Consider the following 7,165-nt stretch of genomic DNA (forward strand, 5'->3'; position numbering starts at 1 on the left):
CAAGAAAACTTATGGAAGCAAATTGAAACACTGAACAGTACTTTCTATAAGAGTGAGGCCAGTGTTGTGGTTGTATATGGAGATTCCCGCATCCTCATGGCTTTAACTATATGGATGGATATCAGTCACAAAGCTGGACAAATGGCTCTTATAGGGAAAGTCTGGATCATGACTGTCCAGTGGGATTTCACTGCAGTGGATTCTCAAGGCCTCTGGTTTCTACGACCCTTCCATGGTGCTTTGTCTTTCACAAGCCACACCAAGGATGTGCCGGGGTTCCGAGATTTACTTCAGACTTTGAATCCTGGGCATACCGCTATTAATGGTTTCATGTGGGAGTTTTATAGGAAAGTCTTTCAGTGCAGAACTTATTATTCTGATGTAAGTGACTTGAATAATGAGAGAATGTGTGGAGGAGAAAAGCTGTTGGAGTTGCTCCCAAGTGCTGTGTTTGAATTGAGCATGTCTGGCCAGAGCTATAGTACCTACAGTGCCATTCAAGTGGTGGCACGTGCTTTAGCTAAAATGTACTCATCTAGCGCCAGGTACAGAAATGTGAGAAAAAGAGAACACCTGGATTTGCAAGAGGTGCAGCCATGGCAGGTAAGCTATGGTTGAATTATTTGCATGAACCGGTCAGATTAGGTGCTATCCACTATGTCCTCCAACATAGTGATTCTCAGTGATTTTTTCTATAACCCATAGTGTCAAATATACTGTATATTATGTTATATTTATTGTGTACAGCAGGGGCGGGCACACATTTTGGCAGGAAGACCGCATTGTCTCACTGACACTGTGTCGGTGGCCAGGAAAAAAAGAATTAACTTACATTTCAAATCTGAATAAATGTTTATAAATTTACATAAATGAATATATTAGAGACAGAACTTATCTGAATGAATGAATTTTACTGAGTTTATTTATAATACACATGAGAAGTGTAATACAGGCATGTAGAACCACATGAGAACTATGAACTGTTTGACACATGCACCTCTTGCACAGTGAAAACATCCAGACCCAGCCAGGAACACATGGAGACATAAGTTGTTCAGAGGTAATGGGGGGGGGGGGGGGGTTAAAATAACACCCAGGGAAAAGTAGAAAACACATGGAGACTATAAAAACTTGACCCGCAGCTTGCATCTGGAGGTGCGACCAGCAGTAGAGGGCCAGCGTGGGCTCCCACAGTCTCCGACAGGGCTCATTGGAGACTGTGGGCACCCTGCGGGTCAGATTGGGGGACAACAAGGGCCACAAATGGCCCCTGGGCTGGGGTTTGCCCACCCCTGCTCTAGATAAACTCTAGAAATAGTCTAGCCACTGCACCAGAACAGCCCTACTTATTCCTGTAGGTAATAAAGAGTTTAGGCTAGCTGGTAGCGAGATAATACATTCATTGGCACATAATATTGCAAGAGCTCTAATAGATGTATGGGGGAAAAATACGAGCATCTGGTTACTTTGAAGTATTTTCTCGTATTCCAGCTTCACCATGTTTTGAGAACTATCAGGTTTAACAACAGTGCTGGGGATGAGGTCTATTTTAATGAGAACCAAGAGTCTGCCGCCGGGTATGACCTTGTGAACTGCATTGTCTTCCCCAATGGGTCCTTTACTCAAGTGAAAATTGGAAAGATTGACCCCCAGGCTCCAGCAGGCCAAGATTTGCTCACCGAAGATGATGCAATTACATGGAACAGCTGGTTCCAACAAGTGGGTTATTTTAATTGTCTCTTATTTTTTTTTTCCTTCTCATACAAACTTAGTGATCACACAAGGTTGCTTTGCTTTTGCAGCTGTAAGTGGCGCTGAGGATAAGGGGGCCACTTTACACAGGTGTTCCAGTGCCTGAAAATCTTAGCATTTTGTTCCCCCCCCCCCGCCCCCCGTCCAGGAACATTTTATGTGTCACAATGAGAACTCTGTTTATTTGGAGGAAAAGGTGGGATCTAAATCATTTAAACACTTGCAGACTTGGCTCCTGTGTTGCCCCAGGGCACAGTACTGCAACATGACATGACGCCCTCCCCCTGATCAGAGACTGATTTCCATGTTATGGAGCCTTGAACTATGTCCACAGGCACTGCAAAAGCCTGGAGGCCTTGGAAGGCTTTTGGAGCACCCACAAATGCAGCACAAAACCTGCCTGGTCCTCTGAAGGGCTCTGGACGGTGAGCAGAGGCGGCTGCAGTGGCGTGGCGGATGCAGTGGCGCAGCCCCCACAGATCCCACAGGTATAGGGTTTTTGCCCCCCTGACCTCCTCCAGGACCTCCTCTACATTGAAATAAATGAATAAATAAATTGGGGAAGCTCAACCCATTAATAAAAATAAAGGACTTATCTGAGGAAAAGGTAAAAATAAGGGGGTTATACAGTGCAGATAATCTGCACCGCAGCAGCTCTAGCCAAGCTGCACACACAAAAATAACCAGTTATACTAACCCTTCCTAATTCTATTTCTGTTTAGACTGTGCCCATTTCTGTCTGCTCTGACAGCTGCCACGCTGGATACAGCAGGAGAGTTCGAGAGGGGGATCCCATCTGCTGCTATGATTGCACTCCATGTCCGGAAGGGACGATTTCCAACCAGACAGGTGGGCAATATGGGTATTACTTAATCCAATGGTTCTCAAACTTTTTTAACACCTGGAACCACTTTATAGAATGATCTCTTAGGACCCACCAGAAATGATGTCATCAAGCAGGAAATGTTTTTACCACCCTCTTATGTCAAAATCAAATCAAATTAGTTAAGTAAATTAAAAATTTACAATAAAAATTTATTTAAAACCCTCCTAACCCTCCCAACCAATTGCTGATCTGTTTAAAAACATTCCCCAAACTTCTCAGACTGCAATCCTATCCACACTTACCAAGGAGTAAACCCCATTGACTGTCATTGTTAAAAGCATATACACAGCAGCCTGTTAAAAGTACAGATCTGTAACATTTCCCCAAATGCAGTCACATACCATGGTAGCAACAAGTCTAACATATTAAAAATAAAACACACATTGAAATGCCTGAAATGAAATTGGCTTGTGACCCACCTAGTGGGTCCCAACCCATAGTTTGAGAAACACTGGGTTAATCTCTTTAGCCAGAAACTCCCAAATTTACCAATTCTGTGGCACCATTTGCCCTGTCGCAGTGACACCATCATGAAAAATTTCATGAGAACAGCATGAGATCTTATGAGCTCTCACACTATTTTCATGCAATCACGAGACATTTCGCACAATCTAGGCCTAGTGAGTTGGGAAGAAGAGACCTCATGGCATCCCTTGGCACAGTGGCACACAGATTAGAAACCACTGCCTTTAGTGATTGGCCAGATTTAAGACGATTATGCTAATGAATTACATTTCTTAAAAAGTGTAAAACCACAGAACAGCAAATTTACAATGCAATATTTGTAACATAAATAGCAAGAATCATCAAATTGCATTCAGAATTTATCTTTTTTATCTTCTATGATTTTACCCAGCCCAATGTGTTTGACTCTTTTAACTGTCAAAATCATTCAGATACACCTTTTCCCAACAAAAGAGAACAAATCTGACTTCCGATCAACTCCTTGAAGAAGCACGTTCGGGAGTCTGGGCTTAAAAAAATGTGGTTCCATGCAGAATCCAGTTGCCCCCAGGGTACATTCCCCAGTAAAGGCAACTCTTGGGCAAACAGTTACAATTCAGCACTGCTAAGCACAAACAAATCCTGAAAATGATCATGAGCAATATTTGGAAGGAAAAATCCTCAGCATTCAACCATGAATCAATAATTGTCTCTTTTTCTTCCTATTTTGCCTGCAAAATTACTGTTACAACACTGCAATTTCATTAAGGTTATAAATACCTTTGGCATTGCTGTATAATTCATAATTGTGGAATTTCTATTTCCATTTTGTTTTCTAGATGGGGATCATTGTAACAAATGTCCTGATGATCAGTATAGCAACCAAGGACGGGATCAATGTTCTCCCAAAGTTATCCACCTTCTTTCCTATAAAGAACCATTAGGAATTGTTTCAGCTTCCAGTTCCCTTTCTCTCTCTCTCATCACAGCATTGATATTCGCCATCTTTGTTAAGCATCAAGACACTCCAGTCGTCAAGGCAAACAACAGAGATGTCACTTATGTTCTCCTCTTCTCCCTCTTGCTCTGCTTCCTCTGCTCCTTGCTCTTCATTAGACAGCCCAGCAAAGTCACCTGTCTTCTCTGGCAAACCACCTTTGGTCTCATCATCTCTGTGGCTGTTTCTTCTGTGCTGGCCAAAATCGTCACGGTGGTTGTGGCTTTCAAGGCCACCCAGCCAGGAAGCAAGATGAAGAAATGGCTGAGGAAGAGAGTAGCCAACTCCATTATCCTGGCCTGTTCCCTTGTTCAGCTTGGAATCTGTGCTGTCTGGTTATGGACAAATCCTCCCTTTCCCTATGTAGACTTGCACTCCCAAAGTGGAGAAATCGTCCTTCAGTGTGATGAAGGATCGGTCACCATGTTTTACTGTGTCCTGGGCTACATGGGCCTGTTAGCCATTGTCAGCTTTGTTGTAGCTTTCCTAGCCAGGCACCTCCCCGATAGCTCCAATGAAGCTAAATTTATCACTTTCAGCATGTTGGTGTTTTGCAGTGTCTGGGTCTGTTTTGTTCCCACGTACCTGAGCACCAAAGGGAAATACATAGTAGCTGTGGAGATCTTCTCTATTTTAGTTTCGGGTGCAGGACTACTTGGCTGTATCTTTTCCCCCAAATGTTACATTTTAATACTAAGGCCTAATCAGAATCTGAAAGGGCAACTTTTACAGAAGTGAGATCAATTTACAGCTCAATCTTCAACAGCTTCAACAGAAGCGGGTGCAAAGCCCCTCCTGCAAAATGGGAGTGCTTTGTGCCTGCTTCTATTGTAGATTCTAAGCCTCAGGGAGCACTGCGGAGGGCTGTGCAAGGCTCCCCGCACCTCCTGCAGCCAGATGCAGCCCTACACCATTCCAAGTAAGTCACAAGCACCCCCCTCACCCCCCTTAGCGACACGGTCCTGTGGATCGTGTCGCTGCCCTAGCCTCTCCCCTGCAAGAAGTTACTGAGGGAGTAAAGCTTTATACCCTGTCTTTCCTGTGCTGGAGCACATGCCCAAGGTGGCTTACAGTTTTAGAATCAAGTATACAATATATAAAACAATATTTTTTTTTAAAATGGCAATACAACGAAAGGAAGAATGAACTAATAGATCCAAAGCATTGCTATAGAGGAACACAGGGCAGACGTATGACATATCACGCAAACGTAAGATAAAATAAAAACACATGTTTTGATCCTTTGCCAGAAAGCCAGGAGGGAGGGGGTAGTTCTCAGTTTCCTGGGTAGGGAATTCCATAGCTGTGGTGCCTCTATTTATTTGAGAAATTTACATCCTGCCTTTCCTATGCCAAAGCAAATGCCCAAAGCAGTTTACAAAGCTCCATAATAAAGTACAAAGTATCATAACGGGTAAAAAGCATTTAAAACATTAATTTTAACATTAAACAGTGAAACATAAAAACAAAGCAAGACCTAGCACATATCATTTAGGCATTGGGGGGACAAATAAGTCCAGGGAGGTAGTCAAGTCACAGCAGTATTTCAGAAGTGCAGAGGGCCAATATCTTACTCAGCAACCAAATTCCAGATGAAACAGGTACGTTTAGAGCCCTCAGTGAAAAGCTTTGAGGGAGAGAGTAGTTCTCAATTCCCTTGGAAGGGAATTTCATCATTGTGGCGCCACTACAGAGAAGGATTGACCCTGAGCTGCCACCCCTGTCACTTTGGACAGAGGCAGCACTTGTGACCTAAGAGGACTGCCTGGAATGTATGGAAGGAGGCAGTCATTCAGATAGCCTGTACGCAAATCATGGAGGGCCCTAAAAATTAGAACTAGCATCTTGAATTGGGACCGGAAGGGAATATGCAGCCCATGTAGCTGCTGATGCAACTGTCCAGCAGTCATATCGTCTAGCCCCTGTATTCACCCAAACTGCCGCATTCTGCACTAACTGCAGTTTCCGAAAAGAAGGCTTGTCCCGTTACTGCCATCCCTCTAACATGGTGGTTCCCAAACTGTGAGCCGTGGCTACCTGAAGAGCCATGGAAACTAGATACGGAGCCACGGAATCCTAGCAAAAAACCCTGCACCCTATAAAATGTATAGGATTGTAGCCCTAATGGAGCCGCAGCCAGTGGTCCAGTAGGTCAAGGGAGCCAATAGTTTAAAAAGTTTGGAAACCAATGCTCTAACAAATTATTAGTTTAAGAGTTCATAGAAGGATAGCAGACCATCTGAAATGATGTCATACATACTCCATCAACTTGGGAATTTCTTCAGTTCTCCAAACTTTGAAGTTGGAGGATTTAGAATATGTTGTTTGTTACCTACACAAATATTTATGTTTAAAAAATTTCATGATAATTCATAATGTTTAGTATGCATGTAACCATGGAACTATCTCAAAAAGGCAGTTTGCTGGAATCTCATATACCAAGATCAATTTAAAGGAAAACAATATTTTCCCCCCAAAATATTCTGATTTGGGATATGACCAGTAAATGCAAAAAATTTAATGAAAGAATGGTTTCACCTCCAACGTATGTCCCATACAGATGGATATATCTTAGCATCTTAAATCTGCAAAGCTAATCATCTGTACATTATTCTATAATGATTTTCTTAGAAGTTAAGAAAGGTGCCATTATATGGCCCAGTATATTTAACATGGTAGGTGTTCCCAAATTTAGTGTTTGAAGCTTTGCTCATTTCAAAATAGATAAATGATGAATGCTATTGATATATATTAAAGTTTGCATTTCAGTGGATATTGCCATTACTTGGAGATTCTTTGTGTCCAAGTTTCAGATAATAATTCCTTTGGCTGGATCTGCCAAGTGAATGTGGTTCTTCAGCAGCAGAAATATTCTGAAGAACTGACGAATAAGGGGGTACATGTTTCAAGGATGTCAAAGCCCAGGTGATCACCAGATTATGGTGAACATAGGCCTGATTCTTTGTGCACACCTGCTCATGAGTGGGGTTCTTTTTGCATCAATCAAACCCCCCAAGAAATTGAGGAGGAGAATGAGATGCTTCAAACACTTCCTTTAATCATTTTCTCACCATATTTGTACTGTT

The sequence above is a fragment of the Tiliqua scincoides genome, chromosome 5 (genome assembly GCF_035046505.1).
Source record: "Tiliqua scincoides isolate rTilSci1 chromosome 5, rTilSci1.hap2, whole genome shotgun sequence".
Classification (NCBI taxonomy): Eukaryota; Metazoa; Chordata; class Lepidosauria; order Squamata; family Scincidae; genus Tiliqua; species Tiliqua scincoides.